The sequence below is a fragment of the Vipera ursinii genome (genome assembly GCF_947247035.1).
Source record: "Vipera ursinii genome assembly, chromosome: Z".
Classification (NCBI taxonomy): domain Eukaryota; kingdom Metazoa; phylum Chordata; class Lepidosauria; order Squamata; family Viperidae; genus Vipera; species Vipera ursinii.
Genome location: NC_139517.1, coordinates 83,921,082 through 83,942,150, shown reverse-complemented (window position 1 = coordinate 83,942,150; position 21,069 = coordinate 83,921,082). Strand labels below are relative to the sequence as shown.

General features: G+C 41.4%; 1 protein-coding gene across 5 annotated transcripts in view; it reads left to right on the top strand.

Annotated features, from left to right (window-relative positions):
- UBE2E2 (ubiquitin conjugating enzyme E2 E2) overlaps positions 1 to 21,069 on the top strand; it is a 73,261-nt gene that overhangs the window by 10,935 nt on the left and 41,257 nt on the right. The gene's annotated exons all lie outside the window — the stretch shown is intronic.

The window sequence follows — 21,069 nt, the reverse complement described above, 5'->3', positions numbered from 1 at the left end:
CTTGCTGATACAACTCTGGTTGAGAAATTATTTGGACATGTAGGATCATTTGAATCCCTCTAATATCTCTTCGCATCCTATTCTGCATTTTAAAATGCTTTGGTTAAAAAAGGTATACTGTAAATCAGAGACAATTAAAAGGGGTATTTAACTTTTTTCAAAGTTAAACTATTTTGGGGAGACACAGATATGATTAGGAAGTGACTAGTTCATCATCACTTGTTTCTATGTGTAGTGTATATTAGTGTATATTGTATATAATGAAGAAATAATATTCTACTTTCATGATAATCCATGTGTTGAATTTTAAATTTGTACAGTCTGGCGTGTTTATTTTGCACTAAATAAAAACAAATATATGTTTCTCTTATATTGACATTATAGGTGCAATTTTAAAAAACATTAAAAAAATATTTCAGTAAAAATGAACATTTAAACCAGGGTTTCAAACACAATTTCATTGAGGGCCACATTAGCATTGTGGTTGCCCTCAGGGGGGCAGTGGGTGTGGCCTACTGGGCAGCGTTGCCAGCTCAACATTACTCGCATCAGGGGTGCCTGGGGCAGATCCGAGGGTCTCCAGCGGAGGAAGGACCGGGGCGAGCGCCAGGGCATGGTCCACTGCAGGAGTCTCATCGTCCCCCTCTGTGCAAGGGGCCCCTGGACAGTGGCATGGGCTGCCCAGAGCCCTGGTCAGCAGAGGTCAAGTGTCCAGCCCTCAGGTTCAGGGACCCTGCAGCTCAGCCTAGCCTAGCCCCACTTCCCCAAGGCAGCACCCATCTGCACTTACCTTCTTGAGGCTGCTGCTGCTATGCTCGCTCTCCTTGGCCAAGTTGCTCATGATGTGTGTGGGAGGGCAAAATGTTTGAGTCAGAGAGAGGCCCACTCCCTCTCCCTGCGAGAAGACTCAGCTTTGTATCTGAAGCATCCTCAGCGATAGGATGGGAGGCCACCAGGAAGGTCAGGAGGAGGGCACAAGGGGATGGCAAAAGGGCAGTAGGGCTGCTTGTGGCCAAGTGCTAAGGCAGGCCGTCCTTCAGACCCTTCCTCTCTCTCATTATAATCTACCTTCCTTCCTTCCCCCCTTTCATCTTTTTCCTTCCCTCTTCAGTCTCCTTTCCTTCTTCCTTCCCCTCTTTCCTTCTTTTTGTTTGTCTTTCCCTTTCTCCTTTCCTGTCCCTTCTTAGATGCTCAGATGCAAAAGGGGAAACATTCCTCGATGCCTACTTGCCTTGTGATCAAATGCCACTTTTGCTAGTAGTCTGTGGCCACTTAAGAGACCGAGAACAAACCAGGCTCAGTTTATCCCATGCTTGCCTTTAGTGAGGGCATCCAAAGACAACAATACAGCAGAATTGTCAAAATGGTGGCTGTGATAGTTGATCAGAGCTTTTTATATGCAACAACTTTGGCATTTAGGAACAGAGGTAAGCTAGTTGCTTTTCTATTAATACATAATCCTTAAAAGGGCTCTCCTGCAGGGATCCTGCCATGGTCTAATTCAGACTAGAAATATAGCAAAGGAAAATATTTTTCCCCACTCTGCTTTGTCCTGTTTTCCCCACTGGAAATGGCTGTTTGCAGCAGAGAGGAGAGGATACTTTCCTAAGAATTCACAATTCAAGAATACCAATGTTAACTTGAATTGCCAATAAAGTCCTGTCTGTGACAAAAGAGAACACAAAATTGCTTTCTCCTTTGAGCCCTAACTCTCAATGGATCCAGGATTGAAGCAGAACTGTGTGAACCGGGGCATCTCCAACCAAGTTCCTTCCTTCCTTCCCTCCCTCTGTTCCTCCCTCCCTTTCTTCTTCCCTCCCTCTGTTCGTTTCTTCGCCTTCTCATCTCTTTCCTTCCTACACGCTCAGGAAGTGGTGATGGGAGGGGGAGAGGTTGCTGTTCTGTACCAGCCTGCTACCGGCCCTGCAGAAAAGGCAACCCCTTTACAAACGGCAAGAGGCTGGAATTACGTCTGCCAAATTTATTACTACAAAAACAAACAAGACACGAACCAAGATACAGGAGCTTTGAAACACTATCTGAGCGATTGCTTTCAGCAAACCAGCCCTCCCCACACATTCCCTTTATAAAGAGTTCAGGGTGTGGCTTCTCTCTGCCTCCTTCCGAGAAGCCCCATAGCCTTCCTCTGTTTACTCCTACTTGACTGCCTCCTGCGTCGGGCGACCTTGAACAGGGCCAGCTGTGGGTCATCTTCATCCACACTGTCAGGCTCACACAGCTGGGTCTCCATGGTGACCAAGTGGGAGGGGCCTGCCTGAGGGCTATCATCAGCAAGATCTTCAACCCCCTCAGCAAGGTCTTCAACACCCCCCTCCTCCTCTGAGTCGTCCGACCCAACTGCCGAACCCACAGGCTGACCCTGAATCACAACACTTGCTAGTGCTGCCATGCTGCTGCTGGCTGTCACTATCCCATGTGGGTGGATGGGGCTAGTCCCAGTGAAAGGGAAGCCTCGTGACTGCGAGGCTAGGTCAGTGACGGGGCAATGGAGGTGCTGGGGGGGGTGGCCCTGATCTACAACCTGGTTGCATCCATCAAAGCCAGAATGCACTCAGCCTTAGATCTACAGGGCATCCCTGGAACCAGCAAGGAGCTGCCCCACCACCTCTGTCCCACCTCTCCGGCTTCCCCATGGATCTAAGGCTGAGCGCGTTCTGGCTTTGATGCAACCAGGCTGTAGATCAGTGCCACACACCCCCACCAGCACCTCCATAGCCCCCTCGCTGACCTAGCCTTGAAGGCATGAGGCTTCCCTTTCACCAGGACTGCCCCACCTGCTCACGTGGGATAGCGACGGCCACTGGCAGCATGGCAGCGTTGGCAATCTCTCTCCCTCCCATCACCCCTTCCTGAGTGTGGAGGAAGGAAAGAGATGAGAAGGAAGGAATGAAGGTTCTACGGGGCAGCCCTGGAATCAACAAGGACCTGCCCCGCTGTCTCTGCCCCGCCCCCGGATGTGTGCAAAGGAGACAACCAGCGCCAGCATCCTGGGTGAAGTCAGCCTGCAGGGCAAGACAACTAGCAGCCATGCCGGACTCTGCTTGTTCGCACGTTCAGTAGGCAGGGCGGCGGGCACCTGTCACTGGTTCCAGAGCTGTCCTGTGAATCTAAGGCTGAGCGCATTCTGGCTTTGATGGTTGGCACCAGGTTGTAGATCAGTGCCCGGTCAGCCTGGGTTGGGCTGAGGTGCGGTGGGCCGGTCCTTTGCTGTTTTCAGAGCAGGTCCCCGGGCCAGATGGAACCACATAGCAGGCCGGATCCACCGCACAGGCCTTGTGTTTGACGTGTCTGATTTAAACATGTTATGTTATTATTGATTATATTTCATCAAGGAACTGTAAACTCCTAGCAACCACACAGATTTTTAAAAACAGTCGAAATATTACAGAAAGATCTTTAATTTTCCCTCCAATCCTATGTAGTTTAAGAACTATTAGATTCTTTAAAAGAGAAAGTAACGTAGATGTATTTTTGGAAACTATTACCCAACATTAGTCATATCATTTACATAATATAATTGTAGCAGCACTGGATGGTGGATATATGGGAAATTATATGGGGACATTAAAATAAAAGAGGAAAGAAGAGAAAAGCTTGTATTGTTCTTCTCCACATTATTTCTATTCCAAGTTCAACATACTCTCAAGCTGAAGGAAAAAGCAAAAAAAAAAAGATTACTGTGTTACTGAGATTATTGTTCAGCCCAGCTATGCTGTGAACAACGTTAATATAACAAGAAAAACTAGATGTGTACAATCCGTGAAATCAAGGAGTCATAGTTTTTCACTGTCACTTTATGCAGTATTATCTTAATCTTTTATCTGCATAAGAAACATTTTGGCTTTTTTTGTTTCCATATATTATGCACTAATTCATCATGCTCATAACCTGAGGAAAAAAAGAGGGAGGGAGTATTTCAGATTCTCACCTTATTTCCCTACCACTGTTGCCACATAAATAATTTCAAAGAACGTGAATGTGTATAATAATTATTAGAGTGTATATACTTCATGTAAAAGATGCTGATGTAGACAGTAAATTTCAAAAGAACGACAGTTTTTGGAATGTTTCCAGATTGTAATTTATACAATGAAATATTATTTTACATAATTACTTTTTTGCATAAACAAAGTTTATTTTACAGAAACTTTGCAGAACAATTTGTAAGACTAATCTATAAACTGGGTGCATTAAATATGGACTTGTTCCTTGCATGTTAACTGCTCTCATGATTATTTTTTATAAACTTAAACTTAAAATTCTAAAAATGCTCTTACATGCATTAACTAAGAAGAGAAAATAGTTACATGGTAAACAGTAGAAATATACATAGGAAGGCTGTGTCATTATTTACTATACCTTTAACCAAAGAACTGCAATTTTCTAAATCATGCAGAAGATTATGTGCTTGTGTCATACAGGGCTATACCGAAAGCAACAGTATTATTTAATCACTAAAGGTTAATGATGACTTCAGGCACAAATCAGTGTTTATTCATGAATGGCTGTAATAAATTATTATTGAAAGAAACTTAGTTTTGAAGACTTTTATTTTTGCCTTAAAGGTAAAGGTAAAGGTTCCCCCGCACATCCGTGCTAGTCGTTTCCGACTCTAGGGGCCGGTGCTCATCTCCGTTTCAAAGCCGAAGAGCCAGCGCTTGTCCGAGGACGTTTCTGTGGTCATGTGGCCGGCATGACTAGACGCCAAAGGCGCACGGAACGCTGTTACCTTCCCACCGTAGTGGTCCCTATTTTTCTACTTGCATTTTTACATGCTTTCGAACTGCTAGGTTGGCAGAAGCTGGGACGAGTAACGGGCTCACTCTGCTACGCGGCACTCGGGATTCGACCCGCCAAACTGCCGACCTTCCGATCGACAAGTTCAGCGTCCTAACCCACTGAGCCACCGCGTCCCTTAGGGAATTAAAATCTTTTGCTTTTTAAAACTGAATCTCATCCACATTCAATAAACATCATGTAAAAAGAAAGTTAACAATCAATTCAATTTCCATGAGATATCATGGTAACATTTACCATGTTAACTAAGTAAATCTCCTTTGCGTCTTATCAATACCCTTCAAGTATTGAACCATAGCTTTAATGCTGTAGCAAAAGAAGCAATATATGATATGTTTGGGCAAAATAAAATGATAGTAAAAATTGCTAATTTGTCCTTAATTGAATGTAGACAATAGAAGTCAAGCAACTGGGGAACTTTTTCTGCCCAGGTGGATAGAAGGAATAGTAAAACACACATTAAAAGAAAGTGAAGCAAGTAATTAGAAGACTTAGTACAATGGGAATTTATAGTATCTGCCATTAGTCTTTTAAGTTAGCAAACCTGAGGAGTAGGAAAGCATGTTGTATTGATTGTTCTCTTGATTCAAGAGAATAATACTATTAAAGGAAATTTAAAAACTACTATGGCTCACTGGCCAATTATAAAATGTTAGAAATATAAAACAAAATGCCAATCTCTTCTTGGCACGCCAGATAATTCAGTGTAGACAAATCCAGCAATGAGAAGAAAAGCTGTTAGAGATGACTGGGAAGACAAGTTTAAAGAGAGGAACATCTAAAATTCAGCCTTACTGATGACCTCTGATGGAATGGACTTGTTTTGTTATTGTTGCTATTATTTTAATCTAGTTTGGGCAGACTGGTAGGGCCTTTTTCAGTATTTTAAGAATGGAAATTGCAGCAGACAGCATGCAAATTCAATGTCCTGTAGAGACCCATATCGGCTGCTGAGTTCTTGCAAAACTGAGCTATGTATTGAATCCATAGCTCAGTTCTTGGCTGCACAGGCCTTCCGGAAAGCCCTGTGACTAAGAAATGTAGGCCTGGCTGCAGAAGAGTATATACGGTATATCATAATAGTATACAATCTTTGGGTAGTTGAAATCCACAAATAGGTTCAAGGAGAATACTTTCAGGCCACAGAATTCCCACTTATGTGAAATGACCACTGTTTATCAATTATCATGTTTTCTAATACATAATCTGTCATCATGGATCTACCGTCCCTCAATGAAATCATTTATAGTAAGGCTTTGTGACTTTGAGAGCAGCCCAAAGCTTGTGTTCCAGGAAGGATGGCTGGAATTCCTGATAAAACTACCAGTATACTTCTTCAAAACTAATTTTGAATAATTTCAAAATTTGCATGAAATTATTATACTACCAAACGCCAAAGCACAATGGAAGCACTGCCTCTAGCGGCCCACCCTTTTATTCCCATTAAATAATGAGGATACTAAACTTGAACAGTAGGATAATCAACATATAGACAGATATATTTAGGTTTTTTTAGTTTTATTCGATTTTTATACCGCCCTTCTCCCGAAGGACTCAGGGTGGTGTACAGGGCAATAAATATAAAAGCGCCGGAAGGAGCGAAGGTCGGGGGCCATCCGGATCTCGACCGGCAGGCGGTTCCACAGGTCTCTTCCTCTAAGTAAGTTGATAAAGGAACAAGCCTGGATACTTCCTTTTGTTCATAATAAATACTTGTAACAATATGCAGTTCTGCTTTGTGGAAACACATTGTGAGAACATGAGACCTACAATGAAAGACCAAGATGCCAGCTCAGATCTACAAAGCCAAATTTTGATTGCAACCAAAGAACCAACAATCCAGAAAACAACAGAAATTGAACAACTGAATACCAAGACAGAGGACCTAATTGTTCAACAAATACAGCTTACTGAACATCCAGACGAGGCAACAACTTTAAAAATGGAAATCTCCATACAAATCAGAAGAAATTTAAGAAAGAAGAAGACCAGATTGAATTGAAGACAACTATACCAGAGCAAATATGGGGAGCTGGGACACTAGGGCAACAATCTAATGATTACAAATGGACCAGACCTTCCAGAAAAGGGGCCATCAAATAGTCTCCTTTAACTCAAACAACATATACAAGAATGGAGGGAGATCTGTTTGATGATTTGAAAAACATTGTGAACTGTGTGTAAGATTTCCCCTCTATATATATTTTATATATGAAAAGTGGATCATAGATAATGCATGTTTATTTATTGTGAAAACTCTGCATTTTACAGAACTTTACATTTTCAGATCTTTTTTCTTCATCTGTTAGAGCTTAAGGGTTTTTCCCTATGGTATTACATTTTCATGAGTGTGTATTTCTATGATTTCCTTCTCACTGGTTTTCGTTGTAATTCATCTTGAATGTGTCATCAAAGCTGAGATATGTTGATTGTTAAAGATAAAATGTATGATAAAACTTTTCAATAAAAAAAGAATAAATTATTTTTATTTCTGCTTTCTCATGATAAACCTCTTCTATATAAGGTGACATCATTTCTGATTTTTTTATAATTCATTCATATTAAAGAAACAAAGAATTACCCAAGCAAACATAAACTGTGCTAATATACCTACAATGAATAAATAGTAGTGATATTTATTTGAATTGAAAATCTTTTAGATTTTCTAAATACTAAATTCAGTTTAGTATTTTAGAAAATACTATCCAATAATATATTACAAATATTGCAAATAGTGGGTAGGGTATTAAGTTCTTTGAATTAGTCCGCATGTTTCTTAGAACATTAATGTTGAGATCATGTTCTATGTTGAAAGCCTCCACTATGACAGTTTCAAACTTCGCTCTCCATAATTCCAGATGCATTGTATCCACAGTATTCTATCTTGACATTTGGGGCAGGTGAATGAAATATTCAGGTTATATACAAATATAATATGTGCCATTCTCCCAAGGATTTATCTAACGCATACCTACAGAGGTTTAAGAAAACAAGCTTTCTTTAAAGATTTTCGGTGGTACTGCTAAATATTGAAGATATGTGTTCTTAACTTTACACACATAAACTAGATTATATGCTAATTGCTAATTAATAATTATTAATTTATGAATACCCATAAGGTTTTTAAATTCATTGAAAATTGAATCAAGCTCTTCATTACTTTGACCTTTATATATTCAGTACAGTGTCTTTGTTTTAATTAACTATTGTGGGTTTGCAAGTTTATTTAGCCATCTAATTACTACAAGTTTGAAATATATCAAAATATATGCCAAATGTTTATTAATTATAATTATCTCCATGAAATTATATTTGTCTCCCAACTTTTCAGTTTTCACATTATTTTTTATAGTTTTATTTCCTACACAGATTTTCTAGAGTCTTATTTTTCTTACAGAGAATTGGATTAGGCAGGTTTTAAAAATATTTCCAAACTACTTGGCAGGAAGCCAATTACTGTCATTTTAACTAAAACCATGCATCATACAACATAATAGCTAGTTATGTACCATTAAAATACAGTAATGAAAACATTCACTTGATTTAAGATTAATAAAAATGTTTGGATGAAATATGTTGCAAGTTCATTTGCACACAATGAAAAGCTATTAGTATGCAATTTAAAATGAGTTCTGCATAAAATTACCATTTAAATGATCTCATGTATATAAAGGTAACTATTGTAGTAACAGGGATCACCAAAATCTGATGAGTACGTAGTACTCACCTTATGATCACTTATACTGCCATTTAGTTCTTGAAGTACTCTAGCTTCTCCTCTAAACAAAAAATAGCAGTGTGTTTATCTTTGTGTATTTAAAAAGTTCTACGAAAATTAAAATACTGATTTGAAGTGTGCAAAGTATACTTTTGTTGCCAGGGAAATAAATATTCTGTCACTGTATACACAAAGGAAAAAGGAAAAACAACTGCTTGGTTTGTGTTTTATAAGAGAAAAATATAAGAGAGCAAAGAAATTTTGAATTGTAATTGCTATCTGAAAGATGCTGAATCTCTGAAATCTGAATTTTAAGAAAAAATAGGAAACACAATCTTAAATATTAAGAGACATATCTGTGTTAACTACTTATTATATTACTGACTTGATAATGTATAAGATAATTTATATCTCCTTGAGTATATATGTTAAGTTTGCCTCACTTAAATGTATCATAATATTTTCATACTTCTATGATACCAAGTAGTGCAAGCACAAGATTATACAATATCCTGGTAAAATCAAAGATGAAAAGTCTAAAAAAAATGAAACCAGAAACATGATGGGGGAGTGGAGGAACAGTCTTCTTCCTCAGATTACGTGTTTGTCTGCTTCACTTTGAATCTCTGAACTACAGTAAACTAAGCTAAACTGTATTGCATATCAAAACTGCCTAGAGTGAATTCTCATTAAAATGATTTGAAATATTTGATGTAACTCTTAAATTGATAATTATCTTCATTAGAAATTCCTCCTCAAGATGGCTGCTATGTTCCTGCCTACAATTTGCCAATTTTGCTGCCACTTATTCCTGTCCATGCATTTTGCCAATCCTGTCATTTTAAGGTTTCAGTTATTGCTTTCCAACACTGAATGAAAATGGAAACTTAAATAATATAAATACATTAAAATTTAAGATTGTTTTCACTGTCCTTAGTGGCAATGAATGTAAGCAATTATATGCAGGTTTGTAGTAATTGTATATATTTAATAGAATCCTGTTATTAATATTACAAGTGAAGTTATGAAACTCTAGAATTTCATCCAGTACCTTTCATCTTTAAAAATAAGAAATAAGGAGTGGTAATTAGTTATTTTAATATATTTTAATGCATTTAAATATTGTTATCTGTATAATATTCCTAGAATTTCTCTGAAAAATGTGCATATGCGCATTGTATGTGTGTGAGAGAGTGCTCTGATAAGCTTTTTATATGAATATTAAGAAATTCGCCTTTTTATACTTAAAGCAAAATGTCATACTACAAGTGGGTGCCTTTGATAGAGCTACCTAAGTGGGGTCATTAAAAGTTCTTGTAAGGCTTCTTAATTTTTCAAATGTTGTTGTTGTTAGCTGTGAAGTTGTGTCCGACCCATCGCGACCCCATGGACAATTCCTCCAGGCCAGACATGTCAAACACAAGGCCCGGGGGCCAGATCCGGCCCGCAAAGTGGTTTCATGCGGCCCGCGAAGCCATCCTGGAAACAGTGAGGGAATGGCCCCCACTGCCTTGGCCCTGGCCCAGAGACTCTCAGATCTGTCCCACTCCTGCCCAGGCCCCTATAGGCACCCTTGATGCGAATGATGTAGAGCTGGCCACTCCCACCCAGTAAGTTATACACACTCTAGCCACGCCCACCCAGGCCATACCCACCCGGCCCCCTGAGAGCGACCGCAATGCTGATGCGGCCCTCAATGAAATTGAGTTTGACACCCCTGCTCCAGGCCTTCCTGTCCTCTACCATCTTCTGCAGTCCATTTAAGCTCACACCTACTGCTTTAGGGACTCGATCCAGCCACCTCATTCTCTGTCGTCCCCTTCTTCTTTCCCTCAACCTTTCCCAGCATTAGGCTCTTCTCCTGTGAGTCCTTCCTTTTCATTAGGTGGCCAAAGTATTTGAGTTTCAACTTCAGGATCTGGCCTTCTAAAGAGCAGTCAGGGTTGATCTCCTCTAGGACTGACCGGTTTGATCGCCTTGCAGACCAAGGGACTCGTAGGAGTCTTCTCCAGCACCATAGTTCAAAGGCCTCAATTCTTTGCCACTCAGCCTTTCTTATGGTCCAACTTTCACAGCCATACATTGCAGCTGCAATTTTTCAAATACCTGGCCATAAACCAGATATTTTCAGGATCTAGTTTACTGAATGTGAAATAATGTAATAATTCCTTAAGAAGTTAACAGATTCTGCTGTTTTTCAGCTTGTACCAGCTCTGGTAGGTATTTGGTACCTATGCTGTGTGCAGTCTAGATTTTTCTTGTAGCATGGCACTTTTAATAATCATTAAATATCTGTTTTGTTAGGATTTTTCCGGCTTGCTTCAAATTTTGTTTATACAGTTCATGTTTGTTGGTCTTATTAGATGTAGTTATTGTGGGGAAATTGTGATGTTGGTATAGTTTATAGGAAATTGATCAATCTTACTGGGTTGATATGGCTATTCTGCCACAGCCCTTTCTTGATGTATGTTTTGTCATTATAGCTGTCTATGCTTTCCTAAATTAGTTTATTAATTGAATAGCAAGTTGCATAACCTAAACAGCATTCTCTGTTAGAAGAAAACATAGGATTTTTGCTACATCAGGATTCCCAAGAGCACACTTGTTTTGATCATTGCTATACAGCATATTTTCTTTCTAGTAAGATTAGATAACATATGCCATTCCATAATAAAAGCTCTTTTAGTTGGCTGATTTCAAGAAATACTAAGCCTGAGCTCTGCATTTTTTGAACAACTATCACCAAATCTAACAGAGTGATGCCTACTTTCCTTCACTGCTTCATGGAGACTGGACAGCCATTTGCCTGAAATGGTATAGGTTTCCTCCCTGAGCAGGGGGTTGGACTAGATGACCTCCAAGGTCCCTTCCAACTTATTATTATTATTATTATCTAGTATTTTGTTTTTCCTCCTTTTAATTTCCATCCAAACTTTAAGCCGATTAGATTTTTGCTGTTATCATTTAGTTTGTTTAGTAAGATTTTTATTCTTTAAAGTTTTTAAAATGTACTTTCATACATACTTTACTATAGAGAAGAATAAAATGACTCAAACGAACTCTGGATCTTCAAACCCCAACAAAACATTGAAACAATTAGGGATCAATGAACTACTAGTGCCTAGACCTGACTCATTGCCATAGGAACAAAAGTTTCATTTGTTGTATCCAGTCAATCTGAGCCTTTAGCAGCCTCCAAAGTAGAGCCATAATTAGAGGCAAAACTATAAACAACCATGTCTGCTGTTTCTCCTAAAAGGAAATTGCCTTTATAAATTAACAGACAGACAATTCAGGAAATAACTCATTTAAAGGTCTTTCTCAGACAGACTTGCTGGCTTGTCTCTTAATAGTTAACTTGTGTCTAAGATACTTGCATATAAATACCATCAATGAGAAATTAGAAGTTCTCTCCCTTTAAAAAGACAGTAAAATAAATATCAACCGATATGTATGAACTGGATTGGCCACAAGTCGCATCTATTATTATTAAGCCATATTTTCAGCTAGCTCAAACTCTACTCACTGTTTAGAATAATGTGTATAATTATAATTATAGTTATAATTATAAATCTAGCTTATAGATATAATACAAAACAAACTTGTATAATTGTATAGAAATAATACTTGTAGAATTTCTACAAAAAACTGTACTTAAGTATTCCAGCTTCTAAGGTGGATTTAATGGCTATGAAGTAGAACCCAATTTCAGAGGATATTTAAAGGATTTGACTAAAATTTAATTATCCTGCAATTTCATTAGCGTTAATTACTGCAAAATTATCTGGCATCCTTTCAGATTTATCCAATCAGGTCTTTACAGATCTTCTCATCAAACCTTTACTGCCCCATTTTGTTTCATAGCTTATGGATGCAGTGGAATGTTTGAATAACCTTGAAGAAAGGAAAGTAGAGATGCTGCCCAGGGAACAATAAGAGAAAACAATTAGGGAGAAGCCTGCAGTTGCTTTCCTAAGAAAGAATCTTAGGAAAGACACACCATAATGGATCAAGTAGTTAAAAGTAGAAGCAGGAGGTTTTTGCTTTCAGACCTGCAAAATTCTGTTAATGTAGTCTTACAATAAAGTAGAATTAGTTCATTTTGTCATGTATCTTGACTGGCTGAACTTCCTCGTCTTCTCCTGCCTTGATTAAAGAAATTGAAGTGAGGAAGTTGTACTAACCAGAAATGAAGAAAATCTTGTCTTCAAAGTCTTCGGGAGCTAAGATGAAACCTCTCAAGCCTGATCTTTAATAGTCCTATAGTTCTAGCTACGTACCCCAGTTTATCCAAGAATTTGCATAAACAGAGAATTTCTCTAATCTATATTGTTGCTGTAATAGTTCCTCACTTGAGCAATTTAAATGTTGCTCAAGCTTTCCCAAGGTTGCCTTCCATTGTCATCCCTGCTGAAGTGATGATTTCATCTCATCTTCCTCTGAACATTTGCCTCAAAAACCTTCACTTTCTGACTCACCACTGATGCTCCTTGTAAGAAATACTGATTTCTTTCAACAAGATGTTTATTTCTATCAAGAATCCTGTTCTAAATTGTCTTATAAGTCATTAAGATCAAATCATTTAAGCTTCAGCCTTGTGTCTGCAATTACCCCATAGAAACCCAATGCTAGTGGCTTTCTACCTCTCATTTCCAAATGTTCCATCCAAATGATTACCATTAGTTTCTAATACAGTGGAGGGGAAATTTATTTGATCCTCTGCTGATTTTTTATGTTTGCCCACTGACAAAGAAATTATCGGTCTATAATTTTAATAGGTTTATTTTAACAATGAGAGGCAGAATAACAAAAATCCAGAAAAAGACAGTTCAAAAAAGTTATAAATTAATTTGCGTTTTAATGAGTGTATAAGGAATCAATCAGATTCCAAACTCCCTACCATGAACAAGAACAAAGAGCTGTCCAAGGATGTCAGGGACAAGATTGTAGACCTACACAAGGCTGGAATTGGCTACAAAACTATCTCCAAGCAGCTTGGTGAGAAGGTGACAACAGTTGGTGTGATTATTTGCAAATGGAAGAAACACAAAACAATTGTCAATCTCCCTCAGTCTGGGGGTCCATGGAAGATCTCACCTTGTGGAGTTTCAGTGATCATGAGAATGGCGAGGAATTAGCTCAGAACTACACGAGAGGATCTTGTCAATGATCTCAAGGCAGCTGGGACCATAGTCACCAAGAAAACAATTGGTAACACACTACGCCATGAAGGATTGAAATCCTGCAATACCCACAAGGTCCCCCTGCTCAAGAAAGCATATGCACAGGCCTCTCTGAAGTTTGCCAGTGAACATCTGAATGATTCAGAGAACTGGGTGAAAGTGTTGTGGTCAGATGAGACCAAAATCAAGCTCTTTGGCATCAACTCAACTCACCATGTTAGGAGGAGGAATGCTGCCTGTCACCCCAAGAATACCATCTCCACTGTCAAAACATGGAGGTGGAACATGCTTTTGGGATGCTTTTTTTGCTAATGGGACAGGACAACTTCACCGCTTCAAAGGACAATGGATGGGGCCATGTACCATCAAATCTTGGATGAGAACCTCCTTCCCTCAGCCAAGGCATTGAAAATGTGTCATGGATGGGTATTCTAGCATGGCAATGACCCAAAACACACAGCCAAAATAACGAGTGGTTCAAGAAGAAGCACATTAAGATCCTGGAGTGGCCTAGCCAGTCTCCAGACCTTAATCACATAAAAAAATTGTGGAGGGAGTCAATTGATAGGGGATCAAATACTTATTTCACTCATTAAAATGCAAATCAATTGATATATTTTAATGCATTTTTCTGGATTTTTGTTATTCTGTATCACACTGTTAAAATAAACCTACCATTAAAATTATAGACTGATCATTTCTTTGTCAGTAGACAATCGTACAAAATCAGCAGGGGATCAAATACTGTTTCCCCTCACTGTGTGGGCTTTTTGTAGTGATAAAAGCAGGACACCCCCTCCTCACCCCAAAGAAAAAAATACCCTGGCTTAAAAGCTTATTAATACCTGCCAGCAAACTCCACAGGGGATCCCCCTCCTCACCAAGTCTGAATATGTTGCATTGGCTGTCTCTCTAGTGGGAGTGCCAGGGCTTGCAGCACGAAATTCAAGGAACATAAACAGCCTGGCATGTACCCTAGCTAAAAGCCTAAATACCACCTCCCATGCCCTAGATGCCTTAAACAAGGAATTAAGGCAAGTCAGAGAAGCAACCTTGAGAGTAAAGCAGCTATGGACTACTTATTGTTAAGGCAGAATCATGGCTATGAAGAATTCCATGGGCTTTGCTGTTTCAACCTATCCGACTAATCTGGACTAATTGAAGAAGATATCAAACATTTAAAAGAACTAGCACAGAACATTGGAACTAGCAAAGAACCAATCATCCTGAGACCTTTCCTGAGTCTTCTCATGGTTACCAGACTTCCATTGGTTGAAAATTCTCACTTCTAGCATAATCACAGTCATAGTAGGTGGAGTCCTCCTTTGTTGCCTATGTCAATTAATTCCTTTAGGGTTGAGATGCCTAAAGATCTGCACAACTCCCAACAGAGGCAAAGAACAGAGCAAGAAAACCTCTCTCATGATGTGCCAGATTGACCACCACTACCGAGTACATGAACCAGTTAGGCTGATCACTGAAATACCAGTGATAGCCCAAAATGGGGGAATTCATAAAAGCAGGACACCCCCTCCTCACCCCAAAGAAAAAAATACCCTGGCAAATACAGGAAGAACCCAATACAAACAAGTCTGACTCGGGCAGCCTGAGGCTAAATAAACAAACACTTAACACACACTGGCTACAAGGAATGCAGAACTGGCTAACAGCAATTAGGATTGATAGAATTAGAATAGAAACACCAAAAGGTACACAACAATAAAATAATTCACACCAGATCCCTCCTGGAGCAAAAGTTAACACCTTTTAGACAGAATTGAGAAAGAAATTAACCCAACAATAGACACCAACAACAAATCAGAAAAGACAAATTTAAACTCACCAATCAGAAATGACAATTTTGGAAATCATGAAAAGGTATTAGAACTCATGCTTGAGGACCATTCTGTCTAGCTAGCTGGGGATTCATGCTGATTTGTCACTCAACTTTAATCTCCGTGATTAAACCTCTCTTTCCAGTAGCTGGCTTCACGTTCTATTTGTTCTTCTCTGCGCTGCTTGTGAGAATCCCGACTGGAAGAGCCTGAATGGGAGAATTCCTCCCAACAATTATCTGGCGACCACAGAAGGGACTTCCAGCTCACCCAGCCACAGGCCCAGAAGAGCCATCACCCAGCCGGCAGTGGACGCCTTGTTCCGCAGGGAAGTCTCCATGGACCCTGCCCGGTTGGCAACAGATATTAAAAGGAGTTTTTGAGTCTTGCGCTCAAACAGCTACCTGGAAAAAGGGTAAGTGCCGCCAAATATAAATTACTAGATTCAAAGGGTCCGAAGAACAAAAGGAAGAGTATGTGGATCTATGTGTGGGGCACCCTCCTCTGAAAATCAGCTGAATCTCACCCCCTGTGTATGTCCTCCATCCACACCCCTGCAGCCAGGACCGGCAGGGCCCGGGAAAGCAAGTGGGGGACATGATGCATGAGACCTTCTGAGAAAGGGGAGAGCAGTTTATGAAGAAGGATTTTGGTGGGTCCCAGATGGGAGGCCCATAGCTCCCAGACGTCTGATACACAGCTACACTCCAAAGGGCACTGTGGCAATAGTAGATGCCATACGGAGAGTGTGGCATGCCCCAGGGGTCTACAGTGAAGCCACTTGGATAGCCAAGACATGCCAAATATGCCAAGAAAACAATGATTCCTCAAGAAAAGCAACGCACACAGGGGGGAGACCTTGGCCCCAATGCCCCTTTGAAAAACTCCAACTGGATTACATTCAACTCCCCAGAGCCAGTGGTTATCAATACGTGCTAGTCTGTAGAGACCAGCTCACCCACTGGGTGGAAGCATACCCATGCCGCCATGCCACTGCTCTAGAGACAGCAAGACACCTATTAAAAGAACTTGTGCCCAGGTTTGGAATCCCAAGCGTTTTAGACATGGACAGAGGCACACACTTTGTGTCACAGGTAATCACACATGTCCTCCAAGCATTAGGCATTAAACAAGACCTACACACACTGGAACACCCCAGTTCTTTGGGGGTGGGGTTGAGAGAATAGGGAATTAAAGACCCTCCTAGGTAAACTGTCAGGAGACCCACCTGCCTTGGCCCCAAGTACTACCCATAGCCTTGTTCCACCTTAGAACCCGGCCAAGTTGAGACATAGGCATATCTCCCTTTGAATTATTGTTTGGTCGTCCACCTGACACACTTAAAGGCCTAGACCCCCATGCCCTTTGTTTAGAAAAAGGGGAGGTAGTCTTACCATCCTAGTCTTACAGCTCTACACTAATGGCTCAAAGAACTTTGGAAGCAAAGTGCCCTGGCGTAAACTTTTCCATTAGAAGAAAACCTACATCCTTTTGAACCAGGGGACTGGATTTGGATAAAGTCGTACAGCCGCAAGTCACCACTACAACCAAAGTGGAATGGGCCCTTTCAAGTTCTGCTAACCACCCAGACAGCAATCAAGGTAGCTGAAAGGAATGCCTGGATCCATTGGACCCACATCAAACCAGCAGTCGTAGACCACAGCATTATACCTGAAGCAACACCAAAGTTTCCACCCCTAAGGCTTGGAAAAAAACCCAGAAACCGAAGAGTGGGCACTAAAGACCCTTTTTGAAACTGAAACAAATGGGGGAGGGAATTTTTGTTAAATTCCTGTATATTATTTGTATTGTATTTTTGTATTTGAAATGCACCTCTGGATTTATATAACCAAAATTATTCCCAGAAAAGGGGAATGTATGAATATTTAGCAAGGGAGGTGCTGAACACCACAGATTTTTTAATTCCTGGAAGTAGATCAGTAAAAGACATCTTGACGACATCTTGACCACATGCCTGATGGGAGTAGCAATAGCACCACGAGCCATCACTAATGTCACCAAGTTGAGAGAATTTTCACTCACAGCCTCATGTATTTTTGACGGGCACCAGTGCAGACATAAAAGACAACACTATGTATATATTGCAGGTGGCAGCTGTAACCCAAGCAGCTACCTGCTTCACACTAACTGGATGCCACATGCCTACAGGTGAAACTTGTAAAATTAGAATATTGTGCAAAAGTTCATTTATTTCAGTAATGCAACTTAAAAGGGGAAACTAATATATGAGATAGACTCATTACATGCAAAGCAAGATAGTTCAAGCTGTGATTTGTCATAATTGTGATGATTATGGCTTACAGCTCCTGAAAACCCCAAATCCACAATCTCAGTACATTAGAATATTGGTTTTTATCTCTGGACAGTGGATTAATGATCTGGGTAGGGGGGATTTAACCATCCAACACCAGAGCTGTTGGAGGTCCAGCAGATCCGAATCTGACCGAACACAGCTAAGAACTTATCTTAAGTCTTACCTAGTGGCGATGGAAGCGGCAAAGCGTGTTTACTTTTCCGCTCTCATTGCATCCGCAGATAACCACCCAGCCGCCCTGTTTAGCGTGACCCGCTCACTGCTTAATCAGCGACCGAGGGATGACCCCTTGCAGGGTAGGGCTGAGGAATTTGTACAGTATCTGCAGGACAAAATCGCTCAGATCCGGACTGGTTTGGACTCCGACTGGGTGGAATCCAGCGGAGTGGAGAGGACAGATCTTGGTTATACCATTTGGGGTGAGTTTGACCCTGTGTCTTTGGATGATGTGGACAGGATTATATGTAGACTGAACGCTACAACTTGTCTATTGGACCCATGTCCCTTCTGGCTCGTATCGGCCGCTGGGGAGGTGACAGGGCTGTCTCCAGGCAGTTGTTAATGCTTCATTGTTGGAGGGTGTCTTCCCCTCTGCATTAAAAGATGCGGTGGTGAGGCCCCTTCTCAAGAAGCCTATCCTGGACCCGGCCTCCTTGAATAACTATCATCCTGTCTCCAACCTTCGCTTTGTGGTGAAGGTTGTTGGGAGTGTTGTGGCGCGTCAGCTCCCGCAATTCCTGGATGAAGCGGACTATCTGGACCCGCACCAGTCTGGTTTCAGGCCCGGTTACAGCATGGAAACTGCATTGGTCACACTGGTAGGTGATCTCTGGTAGGCCCAGGACAGGGGTTGTTCCTCTGTCCTGGTCCTACTTGACCTCTCAGTGGCTTTTGATACCATCGACCATGGTATCCTGCTGCGACGGCTCGAGGGGTTAGGAGTGGGAGGCACTGTTCTACGATGGTTCTCCTCCTATCCCTCGGGCCTCTCGCAGTTGTATTGGCAGGGGGGCAGAGATCTACCCCAAGGCCCCTCACGTGGGGTGCCTCAGGGGTCGGTTCTCTCCCCCCTCCTGTTTAACATCTATATGAAGCCGCTGGGTGAGATCATCCGTGGCTTTGGGGTGAGGTATCACCAATGTGCAGATGATACCCAGTTGTTCATCTCCACCCCGAGCCAACCCAGTAATGCCCTTGACGTGATGTCCCGGTGCCTGGAGGCAGTGTGGGTCTGGATGGGAAGAAACAGGCTCAGGCTGAACCTCTCCAAGACCAAGTGGCTGTGGATACCGGCATCTCGTATTGTCCAACATGTTCCATCTCTTTTGATGGGGGGGAGTTATTGCCCCCCTCACTTAGGGTCCGCAACTTGGGTGTCCTCCTGGATTCACGGCTTAACTTGGAGGACCATCTAACTGCTGTGACCAGGGGGCCTTCTCACAGGTTCGCCAGTTGCGCCCCTTTTTGGACCGAGATGCCCTATGCACGGTCACCCACGCCCTTGTCACTTCTTGCTTGGATTACTTCAATGCTCTTTACATGGGGCTGCCCTTGAAGTGCACTCGGAGGCTTCAGCTGGTGCAAAATGCGGCCATGCAGCTGCTTATGGGAGTTTCTTGGTACTCCCATGTTACACCACTCCTGCACGAGCTGCATTGGCTTCCGGTTGCCCTCTGGGTGCGATTCAAGGTGCTGGTAATTACCTTTAAAGCCCTACATGGCTTAGGCCCGGGGTACTTGCGAGACCACCTGCTGCCATTGTCAACCTCCCATCGCCCGGTTCGCTCCCTCAGAGTCGGCCTCCTCAGGGTTCCGTCGGCTAAGCAGTGCTGGCTGGCGACCCCCAGGGGGAGAGCCTTCTCTGTGGGTGCGCCGACCCTCTGGAATGAGTTGCTTCCAGAGCTGTGGATGGCCCCTGACCTTCGGTCCTTCCGCTGTGACCTGAAGACATGGATGTTCCAACAATCGGGCCTGGACTGACTATAGTTTTAAATTTGGTTTTATTGGGTTAATTGTTATGCATTTATTATATTTAGTTTAATTCTTTTTTAAATTTTGTATTTTATGTTTTTTAATGTTTTATTGTTGTGAGCTGCCCTGAGTCCTTAGGGAGAAGGGCGGCATATAAATTTAATAAATTCAATTCAATTCAATGCAGAAGAGCTGAAGGCCGCTATTGAAGCATCCTGGTCTTCCATAACAACTGAAATAAATGAACTTTTGCATGATATTCTAATTTTTCAAGTTTCACCTGTAAGGTCTCAAATTGTTACAGCCTCACTAACACTAAACTGGCCTGCAACAACACCAGGGCCATTACCTTTTCATACAGCCATATGATACTTCCTGCAGGATGTTTTTTGCTGTGTGGCTTAAAAGCTTATTCCTACCTGCCAGCAAACTCCACAGGGGGTCCCCCTCCTCACCAAATCTGAATATGTTGCATTGGCTGTCTCTCTAGTGGGAGTGCCAGGGCTTGCAGCACGAAATTCAAGGAACATAAACAGCCTGGCATGTACCATAGCTAAAAGCCTAAATACCACCTCCCATGCCCTAGATGCCTTAAACAAGGAATTAAGGCAAGTCCCTTGAGAGTAAAGCAGCTATGGACTACTTATTGTTAAGGCACAATCATGGCTGTGAAGAATTCCGTGGGCTTTGCTGTTTCAACCTATCCGACTAATCTGGACTAATTGAAGAAGATATCAAGCATTTAAAAGAACTAGCACAGAACATTGGAACTAGCAAAGAACCAATCATCCTGAGACCTTTCCTGAGTCTTCTCATGGTTACCAGACTTCCATTGGTTGAAAATTCTCACTTCTACCATAATCACAGTCATAGTAGGTGGAGTCCTCCTTTGTTGCCTATGTCAATTAATTCCTTTAGGGTTGAGATGCCTAAAGATCTGCACAACTCCCAACAGAGGCAAAGAACAGAGCAAGAAAACCTCTCTCATGATGTGCCAGATTGACCACCACTACCGAGTACATGAACCAGTTAGGCTGATCACTGAAATACCAGTGATAGCCCAAAATGGGGGAATTCATAAAAGCAGGACACCCCCTCCTCACCCCAAAGAAAAAAATACCCTGGCAAATACAGGAAGAACCCATTAAAAACAAGTCTGACTCGGGCAGCCTGAGGCTAAATAAACAAACACTTAACACACACTGGCTA